This window comes from Pleurodeles waltl, chromosome 11, assembly GCF_031143425.1.
Source record: "Pleurodeles waltl isolate 20211129_DDA chromosome 11, aPleWal1.hap1.20221129, whole genome shotgun sequence".
In the NCBI taxonomy this organism is placed as follows: Eukaryota; Metazoa; Chordata; class Amphibia; order Caudata; family Salamandridae; genus Pleurodeles; species Pleurodeles waltl.
The window spans coordinates 556,183,854-556,208,074 of NC_090450.1; positions in this window are offsets into that span (position 1 = coordinate 556,183,854).

Genomic DNA, 24,221 nt, shown 5'->3' on the forward strand with positions numbered 1-24,221 from the left:
AACAGCAGTTAACAGAACAGGAGCTTCAAAAACCTCCTAATCTCTTCTTACACCACCAGGAACCAACCAAATTATTAACGGAAAGGAGAATCCCCACCATCCCTTAAGTTTCCCATCTCATCGTAACTGGGATTGCTGTCTGCAGCCTTGAGCATCCCACTGTCCTGGTATGTGATAAACAGAAGGCTTCCTTTGAGCATTATTTCTCAAAGTTTGCTGCAAGGTTCCTCCATGCAGGCTTCAATATCGACAGTTTAATACAAACAATAACCCTTTCTCTAGCTGACAAGAAGCGTAATGGCCCACCTGCAAAATAAAAAAAACAGCACACTAGCAAAGATAAACACACTTTATCGAGACCTGTAGTCAGGCTAATACAACTCAGTTCTCAATATGAACTCCAAATATGTGATTATGCACACATGTAATCTGTTAAAACTAAATTTGAAATATAAAAGAAAAATGATTATATTGTTCAATGGACATGTATACATTTATTTGTAAATCCGTAGTATGTACAATGCTTACATTCTGTTAACAGAAATGTATCAGACACATTAAGGAAATAAAGTCAAACAGTGATTATAATGTTGCATATAAATATGTAGTTGCATAATTGCGACATGTAAAGGGAGGAGCCCAAGTTACGCTGCTCCAGTGTTATCCTATAAAAAAAACACTAATTTAAGTTGAATAAGATGTATAACATCATTGCCAAATAAACAAAGAACAATCTTAGGAGAGCAAGGAATTAAAGTACAATCTGTACTTCGTACAGGCGTGTTGATTCTACATATGTGTACATACAAATTTACCTTGTAGAAAATATGCATCTTAAGTGGGTAATTTTTGCCAGGGACTGAGGATAGTGGGAAGTAAAATTCACTTTCCGGGTTGATGATGCGGAAAAAGAAGGACTAACAAATATTCATATATTATGTAACCAAAATCGTATAAGGTAGGGTGATTTTAGCAAAGAAAATAATGTACGTGGGAAATTGTGCCCACGGGGTAGTTCGCCATTATTATAAACGGGCTTAATTAATCATGAAGAATTGACAAATGTAGTAATCCGTCATAATTGCAAAGGTATTCTGTGATTTTCTTGTTGAAACTGTTTTATGCTAAGCTTAAATTTAGAAGAGGCTTTGGCCTAGTCGCCTGGTCTCCAATTTTAACTGCGTGGTTTTCACTTGTATTAACAAAGACATTATTTTACTTTAAGGCTGTATTTTTCCAGTAGAGATGACTAATACACTTATCTCAAGGTTTCGTGCTAGGCTCGTTTCATCCTCTTTGATGCAAGGTCAGCTTCTGCAGGTGCAGACAATAAAGGCACTAAGATAAAATTAATTGGCAAACTTTGTTGCAACTTGTGTTCCAAGGCTCCAAGGACAATGTATGCATAAATGAGTACTAGGAGAAAGACACTATTCATTGGTTAAATTGAAGCCACCCTATGAACCCTCCAATGGAAGACCCTGAAGAATTTGGGATGTTTCTTACTTAAACCCACCGGACAAAGAGAAGTCAGCCATTTTCCTTGATGCCATTTTTGAAGCCAAATGCCAGATGCCATCTTAGACGACATCTTGATGCCCTTTTCTCTATTCCACAGAAAGAGACTTTAAGAATTCTCACCCTAGAGACTTTAACTTTAATCTTGCCCAGTCTTGCCTATGCAGTAACGTTTACCCCATTCTCCTTGCTGCCTCAAGGAAACTTGCCCTTAACTTTGCCCCCCTCAAAATCTGCCTCATGCTGATCAAACCGGTACCTGAAGGACGAAGACTTTCTTGAATGCTGATTTTATTTGATAATTATGAAAGGATAATTGTATCATGCATTGTGTTTTCCTTCTTAGGTACCAACTGCTTATTTTGATAGGGCCCAAGCTAGAAGTTTTCTAAATTTGTGTTGACTAAATTCATTTTGCATGAAGCCCCACATGCCAATGCTAATTAGAGGTTAGTTGAGGTATTCACTTGATGCACCATGTTGAATTGAAATCTTGTTATGCTGACCGATGTATCAAATTAGTCAAATTCAGTTGCTTATATTAGTGATTTGCATTGCTATAACCGAGTGCATTATAATCCAGATTTTGCGTAGATTGCATTTCTTCCGCGTTATGGACAGCTAGTAATGTTCGTAACATATATCATTTGATTTTGAAACTCATATATATTGTGTTAGCTTTGTTAATATAGGGAAATAAACTCATTAACTTTTAATAAACTGGTGTGGTTATTCATGACTGAAAGGTCATGGTGCGTCAAAGTACTGATTGTTATTGATTCCTAATGTGTTATTTTGATCTAGTAATTGAGTATTGGGTATTGACTACAATGGTTATCGATTATTGATTTGATTGATCCGACTATTCTATGATGAGGAGAGCCCAACTCGGTTAAAAGGTTCACCGACCTCCAGCGTGTCCAAGTATAATTAATTTATAAGGGCTGGACGCGCTAACAGTAGATGGTAGCAGAGATTGATGGTTTCGCCCTTTGGGACCCCATCCGAACAATAGACAGAGTCAAGTTACAATTTTCTTTGATAAAACAAATTGGAGAGATGATGATGCCCTAAATCCCCAATGACTTTCCCGGAATCTCAGAGCTTGCGAATGGAGGAAATGGAGGTGTGAGAATGTTTCCGGCATTTCTAGTGACGGTATGAGTGAAGTTAGGGTTTTGCGCTTGCACAGTTTATTGCCGCAGATGAATTGAGAAGTTTGTGAGGATTTTAGGGGGGGTTACGAACTCCAATCAAAGATTTTAGAGGAGTGATACTCCAAAGTGTGAGAGTAGGGAAGATGTATATATTAAAGCAAATGTAGGAGAAGAAATACCGCCTGAGGGTACACCAGCTTACATCGTGATTGAAGAAAAGGGTGTCGCACCATGTCTTTGGCTAAAGCAATGGTGCAAATTAACAGAAAAGCATGGAAGTGTAGCGTTCCCTATCCACGGGTCGTTTAATCTAAGAGTTTTGGAGAATCTAAGATTCGCACTATACGACATGAAAGTACCTCCAAGACCAGCACAATTTGAAGCATTAGCAATTTGGGAGCTAATGGCTAGAAACCAACAACAAAAGAAATTTGAAACAAGAGTGAGAAAAGTAGAAAAGACACTAGCGGATGCTAGATGGGATAGTACTCAAAAGGTTTGGAGATCAGACGTATTGCAGGGAATTAAATTGTTTCCAGCAATTACTGATGAGGTAGAGACGGAAGGAAGGAAAGCTACCTATAAAACAAACAGGAGTCAGTCCAGAGATAGAGAAAACAACAGAAATTTGAAAAGGTCAGACGAGTCAGACGATGAGGAGTTCATTATGCAATTGCTAAATGATCACCCGCCACCATATGTGGAAAGCGAAAATGGCTCAAGCACCAGTACTGCCCCTCCAGAACCAGTACAGGGAAATGTAACACCGAATCTGAGAATATCACAGAGGCAAAGCAGTCCCGATATGCCTTTTATGCCAGAAATACCACAAGTTCAGACAATATATCCCGACGTGCCTAAATTGAAACCAGTCAATGATCATCAGCCGCAGGTTCAAAGGCGCTGTTGTGATGAACATAATCTGGAAATGACTTCTAATTTAATGGCGCAGGGAGGACAGAATTATCAAAGACCGACATTGATTCAAACCGAATCAACACAAATGTTGATGCCTCAAAAGCAGATGCAAGAAGTGCCGAAATACATTCAAATAGCAGAAAAACAGTTAGGTATGCCAGCATTGATGAACCATAATGTGGGGATTAACATGCCACAGAATTCGGGGAACAGACAGAATCCAGATGCAATATCTCTGCCTATCACTGTAGGTCCGCCAGTACCATTGTATATACAGGCAAAGCAGAATGTATGTGACCAAGGGGTAATGACGCAAAATGAGACGGGAAGGAGATGCATTGAAAATACTCCAGAAACGACTGCGGTAGGAGCACTGCCAAATAGATTTGGGTCTTTGTTAGAATTTAGTCCAATTCCAATTTGTGCTCTGTCAACTGTGGTAAGGTCAAGTCCACCACTAATAGTACCGCTAACTTCAAAAACAGAAATGTTACAGAAACCATCAGTAGCAGTCGATGTAAATGCTACATTGATGGGACTGAACGCGCAACAGTTAACACAGTGGGTAAACAGCCTGAACTCCCCACAGAGTACACCCAGCGGGAAGGGAGAAGAATATTTGAATAAAATAAGATTGGGCATGGAAACAGATGAACTAGTAGAGGGAACGATGGGTCTGAACAGGTTAGAATCATAAACAGAAGAAGAGCTGAGATACATATGCCCTAGAATTACAAGAGAAGTAAGCAACATACATAAGAAGTTACAAGAAATTGCAGACAGAAACAAAGTCGACATAGGTAAGACCAAATACTTGAGCAGAAGTTACAGGTTGGACTTTGAGACAAAAGATTTTGAACACATGAGATCTGCAGGAATTAAAACACACCTTAAAGAGATACTGCAAAGCGCGCTGGTTTGGAGATGTCTAGACAAGTGGGAAAGCAGGTGGGTTAAGAAAAAGGATAAGAAGAAAGAAAGTACCCTAGATCGGAATGAGAAAGCACAACAGAATGATGATCTGATAACCATGTTGCCAATGAGAGAAACAGCAGGGGGAAAACTTGTACATGTACCGTGGCACAGGTGTGATATTCAATCCTTTACGGATGATTTCCCTAAATTAAGAGAGAAACCGATCGAATGGTATCAACAAACAGATAGATTTGTGAAACTCACAAAATGTCTTTGGGAAGACCTGAATACTTTATTTGAAATTGTGGTTCCAGCAGATTTATGGGAAGATTGTAAAAGGGCCATAGGTTGGCCAACAAGTGAACCAGAAAGAGATAGGGACATAGGTGCACCATCACCTATGGTAATGAGTTTATACCATAAGGTGATTGAGCACTTGAAAACAAAGGTTGCGTCGAAAAATGTGGATTGGCAGAGGATTGACAGAACAGCACAAGAAGTTAAAGAGTCGATACATGCATACTATGAGAGATTGTTGAAAGCGTTTAAAAATTATATTGGTACGGAAACGATTGAGGCAAAGGACATGCTCCATTTTGTGTTCAGATTTTTGGGAGGGTTGAGACCCGAATTCAGTCAGATGATTAAAATGCATTTGATTTGTTGGCAGTCAAAGTCAATCGATGAGGTGTTGAATTATGCAAAATACTGCAGTGATGAGATTGAGACGAAGCAGAAAAAGTTGAAGGAAAAAGTGATGGTGATGCAGCTTACAGCAGCTCAGACAGGTTTGCAAGGTTTGCAAGGTTTTCAACAACAATTGCCGCAGCAGCAACAGCAGGGAAATGCTATGTTTCAGCCACAGATGAGAGGCAGAGGCCGAGGAGGTTTTGTGAATAATGGTCCTGATTTAAATACTGTTATGATTCCAAATGGTATACAGGCAATGAAGAAGGTGATGCCATGTCACACACGCGGAATCGTCGGGCATTGGAAACGGGAGTGCCCAATGATGGTGTCGGAAGGAGTAAGTCAGCAAAACAATGATGTCAATGCATTTCAGAATATGAGGGGACCGAAATTGAGAGGTCCAAATCAAAATTTTCAAAATAATGCAAATCAGATGCAGGGTTTACAACCCGTACAACCACAGCAGGTGCAAATGCCCCATGTACAAATGGCACAGTTGCAGCCAATGCAACAGCAGTTTCCTATGGTAGCTAATCAGCAAATGCAAATAACCTTAGCACCAATGAATCAGCAACAAGTAATGCTTCCTCAACAGGTCACGGGTCAAGGAATGAATCAAAATGACACAGTACACCAATTCCCGTTACACAGTGAGAATGGAATAAACGATGCGTGGGAGAGTGAAAGTTCAGATGAGGGAAATTGTATGCTTGCAGCATCTTTGGAAGTTGATCAAAAGGGTCCGTATGTGGAAGGAAGAGTTATGGGTCACCGCGTTTTATTCTTGGTTGACACCTGAGCTACACGCTCTACAGTCAGAAGCATCAAAGTACCAAATTTGCCACTTTCAGGGAGAACGGTTCAAGTAGTGGGAGTAGCAAATAGGTATTTGACAAACCCAATTACAGATCCAGTGCAAGTCAGGATTGGTAACTATCAAGGGTCACATAAATTTGTGGTGTGTGACTTGTGCCCGATATCACTATTAGGGAGAGATTTATTGTGCAAATTGGGATGCTCGATTATGTGTTCAAATGATGGAATTAAAATTCAGACAAACAGTGATGAGGAAGAAGAGGACAGTTTAGGAGGGGACGAAGTGGAAACTGTCGATGAAGAGTATCCCCTGATTACTCTTTATCCAATGCTCACTGAAGCAGATATTCCTGCTGAGTTACAGGAAACAGTTGAAAAGGAAGTGTGGGATATGACAGGGAAAGAAGTAGGATTGGTCAAAGGAGTAGAACCAGTGAAAGTGACCGTAAAACCCAATGTAAATTTTCCCCAGACACCACAATACCACATGTCGCAAGACACCCTCATGAAAGTCGCCCAACTCATTGATGAGTTTGTGAAACAGGGAGTACTGAAAGAAGTGCTAAGTAGTCCATGTAATTCACCAATCATGGGACTAATAAAACCGAGTGTGAAGGTCCGAATTGTTCAAGGTTTGAGGAAAATAAATGACATAATAGTGATAATGTTTCAAATTCCCTGTGATGCTGAGTGGTACTCAGTCATCGATTTGTCACAAGCATTCTTTTCTGTGCCTCTTCATGAGGACAGCCAATTTCTCTTTTGTTTTAAATTCCTGGACAGAGTCTACAGTTGGTGTCGAATTCCTCAAGGGTTTTCGGAGTCACCATCAATTTTCAATCAGATTCTAAAGAAAGATTTGGAATCATTGGAATTAGCATTTGAATCAACCTTGGTACAGTATATTGACGATTTGCTGATCTCATCCAAGACAGAAAATGACTGTATGGTTGACTCCATTGCCCTATTGAACAATTTGGGAAGGAACGGACACAAAGTGTCCCCTTCAAAATTACAATTCTGCCAGAAGAAAGTGAAATATTTGGGTCACCAGATAGAGAAAGGGTTGAGAAGAATTATGAAAGAGAGAATAACAAGCATACTTCAAATGAGTCCACCAAAGACGAGGAGAGAGGTGAGAAAGTTTTTGGGAATGGTGAGCTACTGTCGCCAATGGATTCCCAATTTCTCAACTCTAGCAAAACCTTTACTGAAACTTACCCAGAAAGATGCGTTGGATGAGATAGTGTTGAAAGGAGATGAAATGGATGCTTTTATTGAATTAAAGGAATGCATGTGCAGAGCTCCAGCTTTAGGTATGCCTGATTACACAAAGCCTTTTACATTGTTTTGTCATGAACGTGATGCATGTTCCTTGTCTGTCTTGACTCAAGCCCATGGTGGCGTAAACAGACCAGTAGCATATTTTTCAGCTACTTTGGATCCAGTCGCAGCAGCCTTACCAGGATGCTTGCGTGCTGTAGCAGCAGTTGGTATCAGCCTAAATCAGAGTGAAGGAATAGTGATGGGACATCCCTTAACAGTCATGGTCCCTCACTCAGTCGAGATCCTTTTGACACGTTCCCGAACGCACCACTTGACCGGTGCTAGGCTTACAAGGTACGAGACAATAATTTTGGGTTCACCTAATGTGCAGCTGAAAAGGTGCACTACGTTGAATCCAGCGACCTTGTTTCCCAGTGAAAATTTTGAAATTGAGAACGGCGAAGACATCGAGCACGACTGTCTTCAGGTGACTGAATTTTGTACAAAACCAAGACCTGATATCAAAGACACCCGATTGGAAGACAACTATCAAGTTATTTTTGTTGTTGGTTCATGTTTAAGAGATGCACTAGGAATATTGAAAGCAGGATATGCTGTATGTACAATAACAGGTATTCTGGAAGCATCTTGGCTTCAAGGAGTTTACTCTGCACAAGTAGCGGAACTGGTAGCACTTACTAGAACTTGCCAACTTTCTGCATTAATGAAAGTCACCATTTACACTGACAGTCAGTACGGATTTGGAATAGTGCATGACTTTGGACAGTGGTGGTCATAAAGAGGCTTTATGACCTCTTCAGGATCACCAGTGAAAAATGGTGAAAGAATAAGAGAATTGTTACATGCTATCCAGTTGCCAGGAGAAGTGGCAGTGGTAAAATGCAGTGCACACTCAAAATCACAAGACTATGTTTCTTTGGGAAATGGATATGCAGATCAAGTCGCAAGGTTTTGCGCATTGAACTGTATATTGCTCAGAGACTAATGGAACTTGATAAATGAGCCAGAACTTGAACCAAGTGAAGCCCTCGCTCTAAAGGTTGTAGATACAATTGAAGAATTGAAATTCCTACAAAATAATGTTAGTAAGGATGAGAAACTCTCATGGAGCAAATTACAATGCATAAAGAAGCCAGATGATTTGTGGGTTTCAAGTGAAGGGAGATTGGTTCTGCCAGACAGTCTTTTAACGCAATTGGCCAGGTTGTATCATGGACAAGCCCACCTTGGGAGGGATGCCATGATTAGACTATTCAAAATTGATTGGTTTAACCCCAAATTCCATCAAGTTGCTGAAGCAGTTTGCCATCGTTGCGTCATTTGCCAACAAATGAACGCAGGGAAGGGGACAGTAGTAAATTTGAGCCACATTGGAAGAGCAGGTGGGCTATTCAGCAGGATGCAAATGGATTTTATTGAGATGCCTGTGCATGGAGGCTTGAAATATGTATTGGTGATTGTGTGCATTTTTAGTCACTGGATTGAAGCATACCCTACACACAGAAATGACAGTCTCACAGTTGCGAAGCTACTCTTGAGAGAATTAATACCACGTTTCGGATTCCCAATCTCTTTAGAATCAGATAGGGGAAGTCACTTCAATAACAAAGTAATCAAATTATTGTGTGCAGCATTGAACATTGAACAAAAGTTGCATTGTAGCTACCGCCCTGAAGCATCAGGACTAGTGGAGCAAATGAATGGCACATTGAAATCGAGGATCGCGAAAATATGTGCATCAACAAACTTGAAATGGCGCGACGCATTGCCTTTGGTGTTAATGTCAATGAGAAACACCCCTGATAGAAAAACTGGACTGTCACTGCATGAGATCCTCATGGGGAGAGCCATGAGGCTTCCAGCAGTTCCTGCAAATGCTCTTGTGAATATTACAGATGATATGGTGTTGGACTACTGCAAAGGTCTAGCTGATGTGGTGCGCTCTTTTTCTCACCAGGTGGAGGCAACCACCTTGCCACGGATCCAAGGTCCAGGACACGCCCTGAAAGCAGGTGACTGGGTTGTGATAAAGAAACACGTGAGGAAGTCGTGTCTGGAACCCCGTTGGAAAGGACTTTTCCAAGTGATTCCGACAACTACCACCGCTGTGAAGTGTGCAGGAGTTCCCAACTGGATTCACGCCAGTCACACGAAAAGGGTGACGTGCCCAACAGAAGAGGAAGTTGAAGCGCTGAAATCACCAGTGACTAACAAGAGAGTAACAGGCACCAAGACAGGACAAAGAGAACCAGGAGGCGAAGAAGCAGAAATAGAGGAAGGAGAAATATTTTCTGAGGAAGAAGCAGCTGATCCATTTGAGGAGAACCGAGGAGAAGCCTCAGGAAGTGACGAAGATTCTGAAGGTGACAAAGAGCCTGCGACAGGTGAAGGAGCAGGAGAGCCTGATCAGAGGAGGGCTTTCCCAGAAGCAGACGATACAGGAAAGGAAAAAGAAAACCTGATTGACCTCCTAGGGGGAGAAGACAAGACAGGACAGAGTGAAATTGTTCAAACTCTTCCAGAGCCGGTTGCAGGTCCATCAGGTGAAAACAGTGCGAAATGGAGACAAAGCATATCGCCAGTGAAATTAAGGGCTAAAGAAATATTAAATGAAAGTGAAGGTCCAAAGTTGAAAGAGAAAAGAAAATAAGTGTCTGTCGCAATAACAACACCAAGTGAAGAGAAAGACCCAGCCAAGGAACAAGGCACCAGCGAGAGAGAATCAAAAGGAGATGCAAAATTGAAAAGGAAAAGAATACCGAGCAGAAGATATTCTGGTCCGGAGTGGGCATACGTAGCCACTAACGATTGGTCAGATGAATTCCTATCTCTCAGTCTTGAGAACGAAGAAGCAGAACGACACTTTGGTACCTGAAAAGTGAAATTCCATGAACATTACCGAATAAGACAGTGACAACCTGAGTGACTTTTGAACCGGATAAGACATTGCTAACTTGATTGACTTTGAAACCGATCTTGAGACAAAGCTGCTAAACTGACAAGAGACTAAGCTGCTAAAAGAAAACAGTGTGAACATTAACTCGTTCAGCTTTACATATATCTGCAAACCCGATTTGATAAAGTGTCTTCAAATTTCTGATTCTATATAGATCATGCCAAGCAGTACTACAAAGGCACATAAAATGAAGTGTTGTAAATACATGTGTATAGGTCTAATAACTGCATGTGTACTAATCATTATAGCAATAGTTTTTGGAATGCATGGAGAGAATGAGAGAGACCCGAATGATGCTTCTACTTCTAAACCTACTACTGAACTAACTCCTTTAAAGAAACTCGAACAAGACGAGAAATATTTACATGACAAGAAGGAACTCTCCTCAAAAGTCTTCTATCGCTTGCTGAATGAGTATGTTGAGACAATGGATGTGAAAGATTGTTATGTGTGCACACAAATACCTACCTCAGAAATAGAAGGAGTGACATATCATAGCATGCCTCCTACGTATGGAGTTTCATGTAGTTTATTAATGACCAGATTTTATGGCCAGGAGTATATTCACTACTTTTATTCCAATCATTAAGTTGCATTTGCATATGTCCCCATAATTGAGTACCTGAGTAAAATAGCAAGAGATTATTATATAAAGTTAGTTAGGGGTTTCTTTGAGCCATTTTCACCTTATACACAGCTCACGCTCACAGAGAAATCCTTACATGCTTGCTTTCACCGATAGAGAAAAGTTTTTTAGATCACACTGACGATAGGAGGAAAGTGGGGAAGGAGAAATTAGAAAGGGAATTACACAAAAGGACATCTGTAGATAACTATGCTTTTACCACGATAAAGACACAAGGGAAACTAGCTTTAGATACAATACACGTAGGGAGGCTTTGTATACATAGACCTAAATCATATTATGACACAATCTTTGTGGGAACGAGTGAATGTAAACATACGTTTTTGTTTCAAGCTAAGTGGACATTCATGCTGAATGGACAAGACCCAGTTATTCCAGGGGTATATTATATTTGTGGACTTAACGCCTATTATCGTCTTCCAAAAGGATGGTATGGGAGATGTTATTTGGGAATAGTATTTCCAAAGATTTATCAATTGGACGACTTAAAGAATTTTCCAAAGCTGTCTGAATCACATCATGTTCAGAAAAGGGAGACAGCTTCTGGTGTGGTAGGAGATATATTTGGAGCAATGATTCCTTCAGTAGAAGTCATATTGAATTCAATTAAAATACGAAAGTTGTCTACTATCGTGGATAACATGTTGACAAAATTCTCAGGAGCTATAATCCTGATGGATGCTGAACTTGCTGCAGAAAGAGCTATGACTCTTCAAAATCGGCTTGCTTTAGACATTATTTAGCAAAGGATGGCAGCGTTTGCAAAATGCTTGGTGCACGTCATTGTTCTTCTTATATTCCGGACAACAGCGGGCAAATTAGGAAAATGCTTACAAATTTAACTAACAAAAGTACAGATTTGAAAGAATTGAAAGAACCAGGAGTATGGGAAAAGGTTGGAAAAGGATTTGCTTCTGTGGGAAATTGGCTCAGCAACATTTGGAACGGACTATTATTGAAATTAGTAAAAGGAATATTAATAACATTAATTTGCTTTTTAGGTATTTGGGGAATTTGGAAAGCTATTAAAATATTGAAAACAAGAAACAAAAGGAAAAGGGAAGGGAAAGAACAAAATAAAATGGTAGAGATATACAGAGAAAAATCAAAGGGAACCAAAAGAAAGAGGGAATTGACTGAAGTGCCAAATTACTAAAACAGAATTTTAATGGAATAAAATGTGTGGTGGAAGATTTGATGTTATGACATAATTAGTCATCAGAGGAGGGATTGATGACGCAGAAAAAGAAGGACTAACAAATATTCATATATTATGTAACCAAAAGTAGTGTAGTAGTAAGGTAGTGTGATTTTAGCAAAGAAAATAATGTACGTGGGAAATTGTGCCCACGGGGTAGTTCGCCATTATTATAAACGGGCTTAATTAATCATGAAGAATTGACAAATGTAGTAATCCGTCATAATTGCAAAGGTATTCTGTTATTTTCTTGTTGAAACTGTTTTATGCTTAGCTTAAATTTAGCAGAGGCTTTGGCCTAGTCACCTGGTCTCAAATTTTAACTGCGTGGTTTTCACTTGTATTAACAAAGACATTATTTTACTTTAAGGCTGTATTTTTCCAGTAGAGATGACTAATACACTTATTTCAAGGTTTCGTGCTAGGCTTGTTTCATCCTCTTTGATGCAAGGTCAGCTTCTGCAGGTGCAGACAATAAAGGCACTAAGATAAAATTAATTGGCAAACTTTGTTGCAACTTGTGTTCCAAGGCTCCAAGGACACTGTATGCATAAATGAGTACTAGGAGAAAGACACTATTCACTGGTTAAATTGAAGCCACCTTATGAACCCTCCAATGGAAGACCCTGAAGAATTTGGAATGTTTCTTACTTAAACCCACCGGACAAAGAGAAGTCTGCCATTTTCCTTGATGCCATTTTTGAACCCAAATGCCAGACGCCATCCTAGACGACATCTTGATGCCCTTTTCTCTATTCCAGAGAAAGAGACTTTAAGAATTCTCACCCTAGAGACTTTAACTTTAATCTTGCCCAGTCTTGCCTATGCAGTAACTTTTACCCCATTCTCCTTGCTGCCGCAAGGAAACTTGCCCTTAACTTTGCCCCCCTCAAAATCTGCCTCATGCTGATCGAACCGGTACCTGAAGGACGAAGACTTTCTTGAATGCTGATTTTATTTGGTAATTATGAAAGGATAATTGTATTATGCACTGTGTTTTCTTTCTTAGGTACCAGCTGCTTATTTTGATAGGGCCCAAGCTAGAGGTTTTCTAAATTTATGTTGACTAAATTCGTTTTGCATGAAGTCCCACATGCCAATGCTAATTAGAGGTTAGTTGAGGTATTCACTTGATGCACCATGTTGAATTGAAATCTTGTTATGCTGACCGATGTATGAAATTAGTCAAATTCAGTTGCTTATATTAGTGATTTGCATTGCTATAACCGAGTGCATTATAATCCAGATTTTGCGTAGATTGCGTTTCTTTCCCCGTTATGGACAGCTAGTAATGTTCGTATACATACATCATTTGATTCTGAAACTCATATATATTGTGTTAGCTTTGTTAATATAGGGAAATAAACTCATTAACTTTTAATAAACTGGTGTGGTTATTCATGACTGAAAGGTCATGGTGCGTCAAAGTACTGATTGTTATTGATTCCTAATGTGTTATTTTGATCTAGTAATTGAGTATTGGGTATTGACTACAATGGTTATCGGTTATTGATTTGATTGATCTGACTATTCTAGGATGAGGAGAGCCCAACTCGGTTAAAAGGTTCACCGACCTCCAGCGTGTCCAAGTATAAGTAATTTATAAGGGCTGGACGCGCTAACAGGGTCGAGACTTATTTTTTCATGATTAGACTTTCAGCCAGACCAAGAACGAGAAAGTTGAAAAAGCAACAAAGAGGGGGGAGACAAAGGAAAAAAATGACAATGAGTGGCACAAAGAGGAAAAGAACATGAAAGAACGAGAGAAAGAAACATAAAGTGAGGTTAATGGAAGAAACAGGTATAATGCAATATTAGGATTGTCGTTCAACAACCTGAGTTGAGCTGTTCAGAAATACTTTGGGCCACTGCACTTTCATGTTCAACTATACATTCATTCATTCATTCATTTCATTATTTATTTAGTTAGTTATTTACTTAGTTATTTCAAATTACGCACCATGCCTTTTCTTTTGCATGTAGTATATTTTAAAGTGTAATTATTTACAAAAAATACTGATGGTGCTGTAGACCAAGGGAAAAAAACAGTGAGAGGTTCTTCCTCCTTACTATCTGCTTCATTGGGTACATCTACAACCTAACATGATGTAGGTATTTACATGTCCTCTATTGCACTGCGTTCCCTGAGGAGCTTTAAAGTGCAATAAAGTAGTCTGGTCTGGTTCCTTTCCTGACAATAGCATTACATATGAGCCTCTGGGCAGCAGTGCACTTAGGTGTGATGCAATGTACGGCCGACACAGCATTATAGATAACACCTCGGGCACTCGAGGGATTGGTGCACTTCCTTTTGGTCATAATTAGAGTGGTGTGCATGATGGAAGTAAAAACAAGCATTTGAATGCAATGGGTCTTGCATTTGCTCGAGTTAGAGCCATTAGCGTTGTAAATTCCTAACAGGACTTTTCTTGCCACATTAATTGAAAATTAAAAGTAAAACTGTTTCATATAAGCTAGCCCATTCAAAGCACTACGGCGGCCGCCATGAGCATCAGCGTGAAGAAACACACAAAAGAAAAAAGAAGTCAAACTTATGGGCAAAAGTTCAGTTAGCCATGTAACAGGGGTGAGGCCCAAGGCGTAACAAAACCTCCCCAAGGAGGGACAAACAAACCATTTACCAGTGTGATCAAAGGATTTTTGAAGGGCAAGCCCATGAAGGAGTGCTAGTGATGGGCATGCGGTGGTGGGCGTTGTTAAAAGCCCAGACACATACCAACACTTCGGAAAAGCAGAGCTTGCACACTGCTATGCTTGACCTAACTAGGGAGTACAAAGAGCCTCACGTGCAGAAACCTGCCATCAAATATTTGTGTGTGTTTGGGGGAGGGAGGGAGGACTCGAGAAATATGGGTTGCCCTTAAAATGAGCTTGGCCTCCGTTAAAGTCCAGGAATCGGGATAAGCTTTCTCTCTGTTTAGTACGCAACAGTTTCTAGTCTAGGCATTGATATCTGAATTATAGTGTAGACCAGAGCCTCTGGAATTATATGGTAATAGAGAGCCAAGTTATATGGCATGAATGAGTAGATTATATGGCTGGGAACGATAAATATGCAACATAATGCAACAAATTTTCTGGCTGTATTATTTTGCTGATTTTTTCATTTTAATTTACATTAGTGCTATCTGGGCAAATCTATCACAATAGTATCAGTTTAAAACCTGAATAGAGCGATCAACAACTAAAAAGTGACAAGTAAAACTGTGCACAGAGGCTGTCACTGCGAGGTACATGTTGAGTTTTTTAAGGAACTTTTTATCCATTTCTCATGAAAAACATTTTTCTGCTTACAACTGCAAACTATGAGGTAGGTGGTAGATTATGTGGCAACTGTGGTAAATCTATAATTAATGTGGGACCATGCATTTGCTACAAAATTATATAATTTCAGTGGTCCTGATCTAGACAAAAGAGACATCTATTTGTGATGAGGTTGGGCAAATTTATTTTGGCCACCTCAGCCCCTCATTGCTTTAGGCAGCAGCATCCTAAACTCTTTGCAGATGGGCTTTTTTAAGTTGTTGAAAGCTAGAGTAGTTGGCAAGGAGGCTGTCTTTGAAGGGTAGCTTATGCCAGTGCCAGCTTTAGCACTGGTGGTGCCCAGTGCAACGATCTTTTTTTGCACACTTACCCCTCAGATTCCCTCACTACCACCCTGCAAAAGTGCCCCTCATCACTACACAGCCTCTCTCTCACATACAGTTCATTTTTTTAAAGCACTGGTAATGGTTGGATTTTCTAAACCACTCGGCTATCCCCATGAGATACTGATCTGTTCTTTTCAGCAGGCATATTAACCTTTTGTGCTACTTTAAGGCGAGTCAACACTGCCACTAAACAAGACTCCATATCTCTCAGTAGCAGGAACATTAATCACAAAAGTTATCTTGATATGTTATTGTTTCTTGAAAGCTGGACGCACAAGGAACTCTGCAGCAGGTGCTTTAAAATTATAAGTTATTGTTCAACACAGCTGCATCCTCCGAAGTCAGTGACCCCCCCTGCAGCTCAGCACCCAGTGCGACCGCACCAGTCGCGCCGCACTAAAGCTAGCCCTGGCTTATGCCAAGGACTCTTCACAGAGAACTAAGAATTTGGAATTTCCGCCACCATGCTGGTGCTGTGATGAAGGAAATGGCAGCAGTGGATTTTTCTCCAGATTTACCAGTTCCTCGATAAATACGAGGAACGTCCATTACTATCAAGCTATAACCATGTCGCTAGACAATAAAAAGCAGTGGTAAGTAGGTGGACTCGCGTTTGACTCAACATCTCTGCAGCTTCAAGTTGAAATAGTAAGGGCCCTTTTAAATGTGTGCTCACTGCACTTCTAAAAAATTTCGCCCTGAACGAACGTCTAAATGTAACGCCTCTTAGTTCTATTCCAGTATTCCTATGTTCATGAACAGACCAGAAAGGCGAGGACTAAGTGAACGTGCCATTTTAGGAATAACAGTTTTTGTTAGCTTTTTGCATACAGTTACTATGGCTTGAAACCTTCAGGTCATCGAGGGAATCAAGAAAATGTCTAATAATGCCACAGGAAGCCCCTCACCTTCCCAACCAATCCGCACTCCCTGGGGGCCCAGTCTGCTCAGCCACATAGCAGGTGTCTAAGTTCCCATGCCCAGGTCCTCTCACACGTTGGGAAGCATTTGATAAATCTCTTCAGTATAATGAGTAGTAGTCGGCGGTGACAACGTATGCAACATCTCTTTGAAAGGTATTCACAGAAATGGCGACCAGCCGGTGTCAAATGCTTTTCTTTTGTTGACAATGAAAGACAGATTTATCCATTCCCTGATTCTCTTATATGCAGGTCAACCATTCTCTGAAAGAAAAGCATTTCTCTCTGCTCTAGTTTCTAGGCACTGTTTGCGTTTCTGCACTATCACTAATGTTTGTTGTTTGCCTGTCTGTGATTTGGGAGTCATCATCGATGTCTGGTGTGGCAGGCCCAGCAGTATCACTCTCTGTATCCTGTCTGCCAAACTCTTGGTCCGCCTCCCCTCTTTAAAGTCGGATGGAGCATTTGCTTTCCATTGGCTGTATTCCCATTTGAGTAAGAGCATCACAACACCTCCCTGTTTAGGGCAGATGGTCTGATTGTGCTTATTTCTGTCTGTCACTACCAGAAAATCCTGGTGGAGAACAACAGAAAAAAAAATAATGGTTCCATACCATGAGAGTTTTTGTTCATGGGAGTGGAGGTTATTAGTTATTTATTTCTTAAAAAACAAAATCTTTGGTAGATAGCTATCAAAAATATTGGTGGCTGTCAACCAAACCTTTGGTACCTTTAGAGAAGGTATGATGATGGAGGTTCCTCTGGTGGTACAGAGATCACAGCTGGGCCGGAAGTGCTCTCTAAACATGAGGAGCTTTCTAAAGCAGAGTGTTGGACTAAATTTCATCTGCCAACCTGATGGGCAGAGTATAGGCCACCATACAATAAATCAGGTCCTAAGTTTCTGACCAACTCTTTTTCTCACCTTTTGTGGACTGGAGTCTTGTCAAGAGGTACAACCCAGTCATCTTCAACATCCCAGAAATGATATACAACTTCTGGATCCCACTTTCATCTGTTTTTCAAAACTTGTCGGTTCTGGTGATGCAGATATTTTTTATAAAGGTGTGATGCTAAAGTAAAGTTAAATGTAAATAGGGACTTTCCAGCAGCTGGAAGCGACAGCTTTAAAACTCGTATCCCCTTTCCTGAAGAACTTTAAAAGCACCCAATGACATAATTGCTAGATAACATTTATACATATAGAACTTTCACTTCAGGCAACTTTTGTGTTTTAAGAGAATGCTATATGCTTGGATTTACAGTATTGTACGTACCCTTGAGTAAATAAGTCTGTTCAAATAATGACAATACAAAGATAATGTTACATTTCTCCTACAGAAAACTTACACCTAGCTTCTGCATTAAAGCATTCAACACAATTTTCTGTTGTTAAATTTCAGCTTCGGACTTAGAATCTTCTGCATTAGTTAGTCAGTCCTCTATATATAGTTGAGGAAACATGGGCGATAGTATATTTTGATAAAACTAGTTAACGGAACCGAAGACTCTGGGCTATTTTTATAACTATAAAATACAACTATTAAGCGATAAAGAAGGCCTTGAGTTTAGAAAAGATTTGAACTTCTGGGCTGCAAACCATAACCATTATGAAATGATCGTATTGCTGGTTGGATATCACGGAGAATACCTTGGGGTGGAAACTGTAGACTGGAGGCGGGCTGTACATCTTACAGAATGAAGCACAGTTAGATGGTGCAAAAGTATCGAAGAACTGCTGGGTGAACCTCAGCGAAGTTAGAAGCTAAAGAAAAGTTGGAAACATGTTCTAATTTTGAACAGGGGGGACAAGCTAGCAAATATTTATATGTCCGATCAGGTAGTGTTCAAAACCATATTTTCTGCCATAATGTAGAGAAGCCCATAATTTGAACACATATAGTTTCTGTTCCCCAAGTAGTGCTGAAATTGAGTGGCAAATCTGTACATGATGCGGAAAACAGCAATCTTTACGGAGAATGGATACTTACAATGCTGCATTAGGTGACCATCATGTCAATTTAAAATCCAGAATCTTATAAAGATGTGTGTGTGTGGAGTTGGAGTGTTCCAGTCTTAGCAGACCCTTAACATCCTGTCAAACAATGGAACATATTTCCTATCCTGGGAAGTTAACGTCCCCATCATGTATCAATGCAATGATGGTCTTTGCTAAGGTCTGCTAACAATGAACCACACAGGGTAGTACAAGTAGTGGTAGAATTTGCACTTTTATTATGAAATAATCATTCTTTTCCTGAAAATTATGCATATTCCCCAAAATCTGTAAAATGAAAGTTTCATGTGAAGGCAGACGTACTGAAGTCTTGTGAGATTCCGACAGAATAAAGTAAATGGCTTGCCTCTAAGACACATTTTTCACTTGATTAGTTCCACACAATTGAAAATCACACGAAACCTTTGTTATGGTGTGGGCCCTAGGCCCACATGACAAATAAGGAACCATACATACACTTAGATTAGCAGAGTAACTGGCCTTAGGCTCGCTCGCCCTGCCATTTTTATTAGCAGGGTCACCTGACTGGTGATGTTTGTGTTGGCTGGGTGTGGGATGAAAGTGGAGCCAGACCTAAGTGACCAGCTTTATTGTGACATGTCCATCAGAACAGCACATCCCTCTCAAAACCCAAATGAGAGAACAATGAATCCAACTGTGGAAACAAAACTGGCCAAATGGTGTCAGGTGAGACAGGACATCATTGATTGAGCTCATAATTTAACCTCAGGTGATTCATGACATGAACACTGACGTGGAGAAGTCTAGGATCCCCTGACATCATCACAGCAGGACCCCATGTATAGAGATCAGAGTTGGTCCATCTTGCTAAGGCTCAGAAAAGTTCACAGCTAGTATGCAATCTTCAAATGGTGCATCAGGGGTGGTGCAGGAGACCATTGTGAAGCTTTCTTTGTTTTTGGTTCCCTGACTCTCTGAAGACAGACCTGTAGGGACTTTGAAGTTTGTCACTAATTTTTTTAGGTCTTCCTTCTGAGGCCGCTCTACTTCTTGGGATCAGCCGGTGGAGCAGCATCAAGTCCATTTCTTCAATGAGGAAGCCCCTTTGACGTGTGGTCAATGGGACTACCTATGGTCTGTGCTTGGGCTGCATTCATGGCATGTGTGGGCCACTGCAAGACCAACAAGGAGTCATTGCCAAGTCACTTGTGCAACACTGAGGGGAAGATGGATCATGGTCAAAATGTGCTAGTGACAACAGAATCAAAAAGCAGATGAGGTGAGCAGGTAATTGCTGGTTTGGTGGTGCTTCTGAGTATCATGCAAGCTTCTTGATTTTCTGTATTGTTGGACCTGGACCCTTTTTGCAGGGTCATCCCCAAACCCTTTGCCTTCTTCCTCCTATTTTTTCTGATCTTTTTTTGGTGGGTTTGTGATTCAGGGCACTTTAACACTGCTGACCAGTGTTAAAGTGAAAGTGTTCTCGGTCTAAATGATATTGGTGATTGGTTTATCAATGATTGGCATATTTGATTTACTAGTAAGTCCCTAGTAATGTGCACTATGTGATCCTAGGGCTTGTAAATCAAATGATACTAGTGTGCCTGCAGCACTTGTTGTTCCACCCACAAGAGTATCCCTGTAAACATGTCTCAGACCTGCCATTGCAGTGTCTGTGTGTGCAGTTTTAAATTGCAATTTAGACCTGGCAAGTGCATTGACTTCTTAGGCCCAAACGTTCCCTTTCACTACATCTAAGTCACCCCTAATGTAGGCCCAAGGCAGACCATGGGCAGGGTGCAGTGTATTTAAAAAAATCAGGACATGTACTGGTGTGTTTTACATGTCCTGATAGTAAAATATTGCTAAATGTGGTTTCGTTGTCACTACTGCAAGGGCTATATCTCCCATGGTGTAAAATGGAGATTGCCTTGAAATATCTTTTAAGTGTAATTTCACTTGGAAGCAGATAGAGATAAGGAGTTTGGGGTCTCTGAACTCACAATTTAAAAATACATCCTTTTGTGAAGTTGTTTTTTAAATTGTAAGTTTGAAAATGCCACTTTTAGAAAGTGGGCATTTTCTTGCTTAACCATTCTGTGCCTCTGCCTGGCTGCAAAATACACATCTGGGTCAGGATGACAGTTCAGCTGTTTGTAAATTCACTCTAGACAGTCCCTCAAAGGGAGCTGAGGTGTGCTCTGCATATCCTGATGGGCCTTCCTGGGCTAGAGTGATCGGAGGAGCTGACACTTGCACCTGAATAGAGCTGTGCCTGTCCTTACACAAAGCAGTCTCCAACCCCCTGGATTGTGTATGGGGCCAGGGCAGGAAAGGCAGGGTCTTGTGCACTACAAATACTTTCCTTTGATGTTTGCCTTCTTCAAAGGCAGATATGATTATAAGTTTTAGATCTCTGAGACCACAACTTTAGAATCCTTCTGGACTGAGGACATTCTGCCAGGAAGAAAGCTAGATGCTATAGGAGGGATTTCCACTGTGCCTGTTGCTTTGCTGTGCTGGCCTGTTGCTTGCTAGTTCTGTCCTGGGAGTGAAAGGACTAGACTTTGTGTTGTACGCCCTGCTGCCAAAGATTCTCCAAGAGCTTGGACTGAGCTTGCATCTTGTTAAAAGTCTCAGGGACATCAAAGACATTATCTGTCAGCACCAGGGCTCTCTTGCTGAGAGTCCTGACTCACCAAGAGGTGCCAAATCCAGTTTTTGGGCCATTGGGAGATGAATTATGGTGTAATGAAAAAGAAATCAAGTACTCCAGAGCAAATTTGGAACCTGTGCCGCTGTTCGCCTCCATGCCACTGCCTGCACTGAGCTGTGGATCCCGCTGAGTACCGGACCAGTGTTGCAGGCCCGACGCCATCACAGTGCCTCCAAATTCCAGCCACAGTGTGAGTCACGAGTGCGGTGTCACCGACATTCGTGACACCTGATTCCACCACAGAACCTATGGCCGTGGTGTGATTGTGACACCTCAAAGTCGATGCCTCTCATCTTGACCTGCTGGGTTAAACGACCCCGCTGGATTAGGAGGAACTGCCGCCTCATCATCTCCCTAGTAACAGACGCCTCATCTCCCCTGCCTAGGAGTAAGGGACCAACGCTTTGTCGAAGTAAGCCTCAGCGGGGCCTACTAGTGCAAGGGGTTCGCCCTTCTCTGCACAAAGTCCTGAGACCATATAGGAAGAAGTTGGCACAGAAACTGAAATAAAAGACAAAGGGGGGTCATTACGACCCTGGCGGACGGCAGAGAAGCGGCGGTAAGACCGCCAACAGGCTGGCGGTACTTTTTTTGGAATTATGACCATGGCAGTTACCGCCATGGTCATCCGCCACTTCTCCGTTCCGTCCACCAGGGCAGAGACAACCGCTGGGCTGGAGACCAGGGTCTCCAGCCCGGTGGTCGTCACTATACCGCCGGCGGTATTTGGACCCGGCTTACCGCCATGGATTTCCTGCGGTTGGAACCGCCATGAAATCCATGGCGGTGAGCACTATCAGTGCCAGGGAATTCCTTCCCTGGCACTGATAGGGGTCTCCCCCACCCCCCACCCCCACCGACTCCCTCCCCTACACCCCCCACCACCCCTGCCACCCCCTAAAGGTGGCAGGACCCCCCTCCCCACCCCGACCCCAACTTCACATCACTCATGCACACATGACACGGACGCAGGCACCCCCAACACACATACATGCACACACACCGACATACATGCAAACATCCACACACACAGTCAGACACGCACACCCACATTCCAACATACACGCACACAACCATGCAGACATATCTACAGATATACACACACTCATTCCCATACTCACGACACCCCCGCAAGCATACAGGCACTCAGACATCCCCACTACATACACACACGCACACCACCATGCATGCACACAACACCCTCCCACCCCCCTCCCCTCACGGACGATCGACTTACCTGGTCCAACGATCCTCTGGGAGGGGACGGGAGCCATGGGGGCTGCTCCGCCGACACCACACCATCAACAGAACACCGCCACGCCGAATCACAGGACGTGATCCGGTGGTCGGCGTTCTGTTGACGTGGCGGTGGAGGTGGAGCAACCTCCACTTCCCCACTGCCCGCCAGTATGGCTGTTGGCAGCTCTCCGTCCGAAAAAGGACGGAGAGCTGCCAACAGTCATAATACGCCGAGCGGCAAACCGCTACCACTGGTGGCCTTCCGCACAGCGGTCCCTCGGCGGTCTTGACAAAAAACCGCTGAGGTCAAAATGACCCCCAAAGTTTATTAAACCTCATGAGATGGCATCACAGTTCAAACAGCACCCTTCAGTAATGTTTGAAGTAGCACACTGAACTAAGAGAGCATGGTCCTTTTATACCCGCGCAGGGGCTAAAAGAAGGTGGTACAATTATAGAAGCAAGACTTACATACATATAAGGTCATATAGAAATGCACAGTCGACAGGTAGGAGGGCCTAACAGTTTTCAAGGACTAGTTGACACATTACTGTCTATTACTGATTACTAACAGCTGCAGATCTTACTGGGCATGTGCGAAAGTGGGAAATGCTAAATATAACTTGTCACCAGACAGATTTTCAAGAGTAGTTCACAAAAGGTAGGACAGAGCACATGGCTGCCATGAATACAAAATGGATTCCGCGAAATGTTTGCAATAGTTGCTAAATACAAGATGTCTTCTGCTAATGCTTAATCTAATCGCTACTAAATTACAACAGACGACACTTTCAGCATTAGCTGAAGACATTCGTCTTTCTGGGATAATCTAAATATTCATCTTGTATATTTATGCTCATCATTTCAGCTATTTCCTTATCTAACATGTGTTGTGCTTTCATTTCTGTAATATTTCTTTTGGTAGGCATACAAGCAGGAATACACATGGAGCAGAACAGTGGACCACACTGAATACAGATACAGCATGTGAAAAATATTGCAATCATTACACACAGGATAATCAGTAGTTCCCAGCCCCAAGCGGAATCAAGAGCCCAAAACCATCCAGAAAAGTCCAAGTACCAGTCTCTGTGTGGATTTCTGCATCAATTTTATGCAATTTAGATATTGCATCATATACTGAAGGTGAGTGATCTGGAATGAAAACGCAGCAACTACTACTGATGATAAGACATGCACCACCTCGATCAGCTAATATCACATCTAGTACCATACGATTTTGGAGCGCTACAATCCTTGCAATTTGGAGCTCCTCTGTAATATTCCCAAGTGCCAGAGCTGCCTGATTGGTAACAGCTTCCACAACCCTAGTCAATCATCTCACTTTCCTACTGTTTAATGCAGCACCCACAAAGGAGAACAACCCTAAATTAAAATCAACATATTGTTGCAGGCTAGTGTCCGTTTGGTCTACCTCATTTGTACTTATTGTCCTTTTATATCTATTTTTAATTATGTCATTGAACAGTTTAAAATCTCAGTGATATGATGCAGGTGCCAAAAACACAGGGGGTAATAGAAAAGATACATAACACACACCTGACCACCCAACAGGTAGTTTGTAATATCCATAGT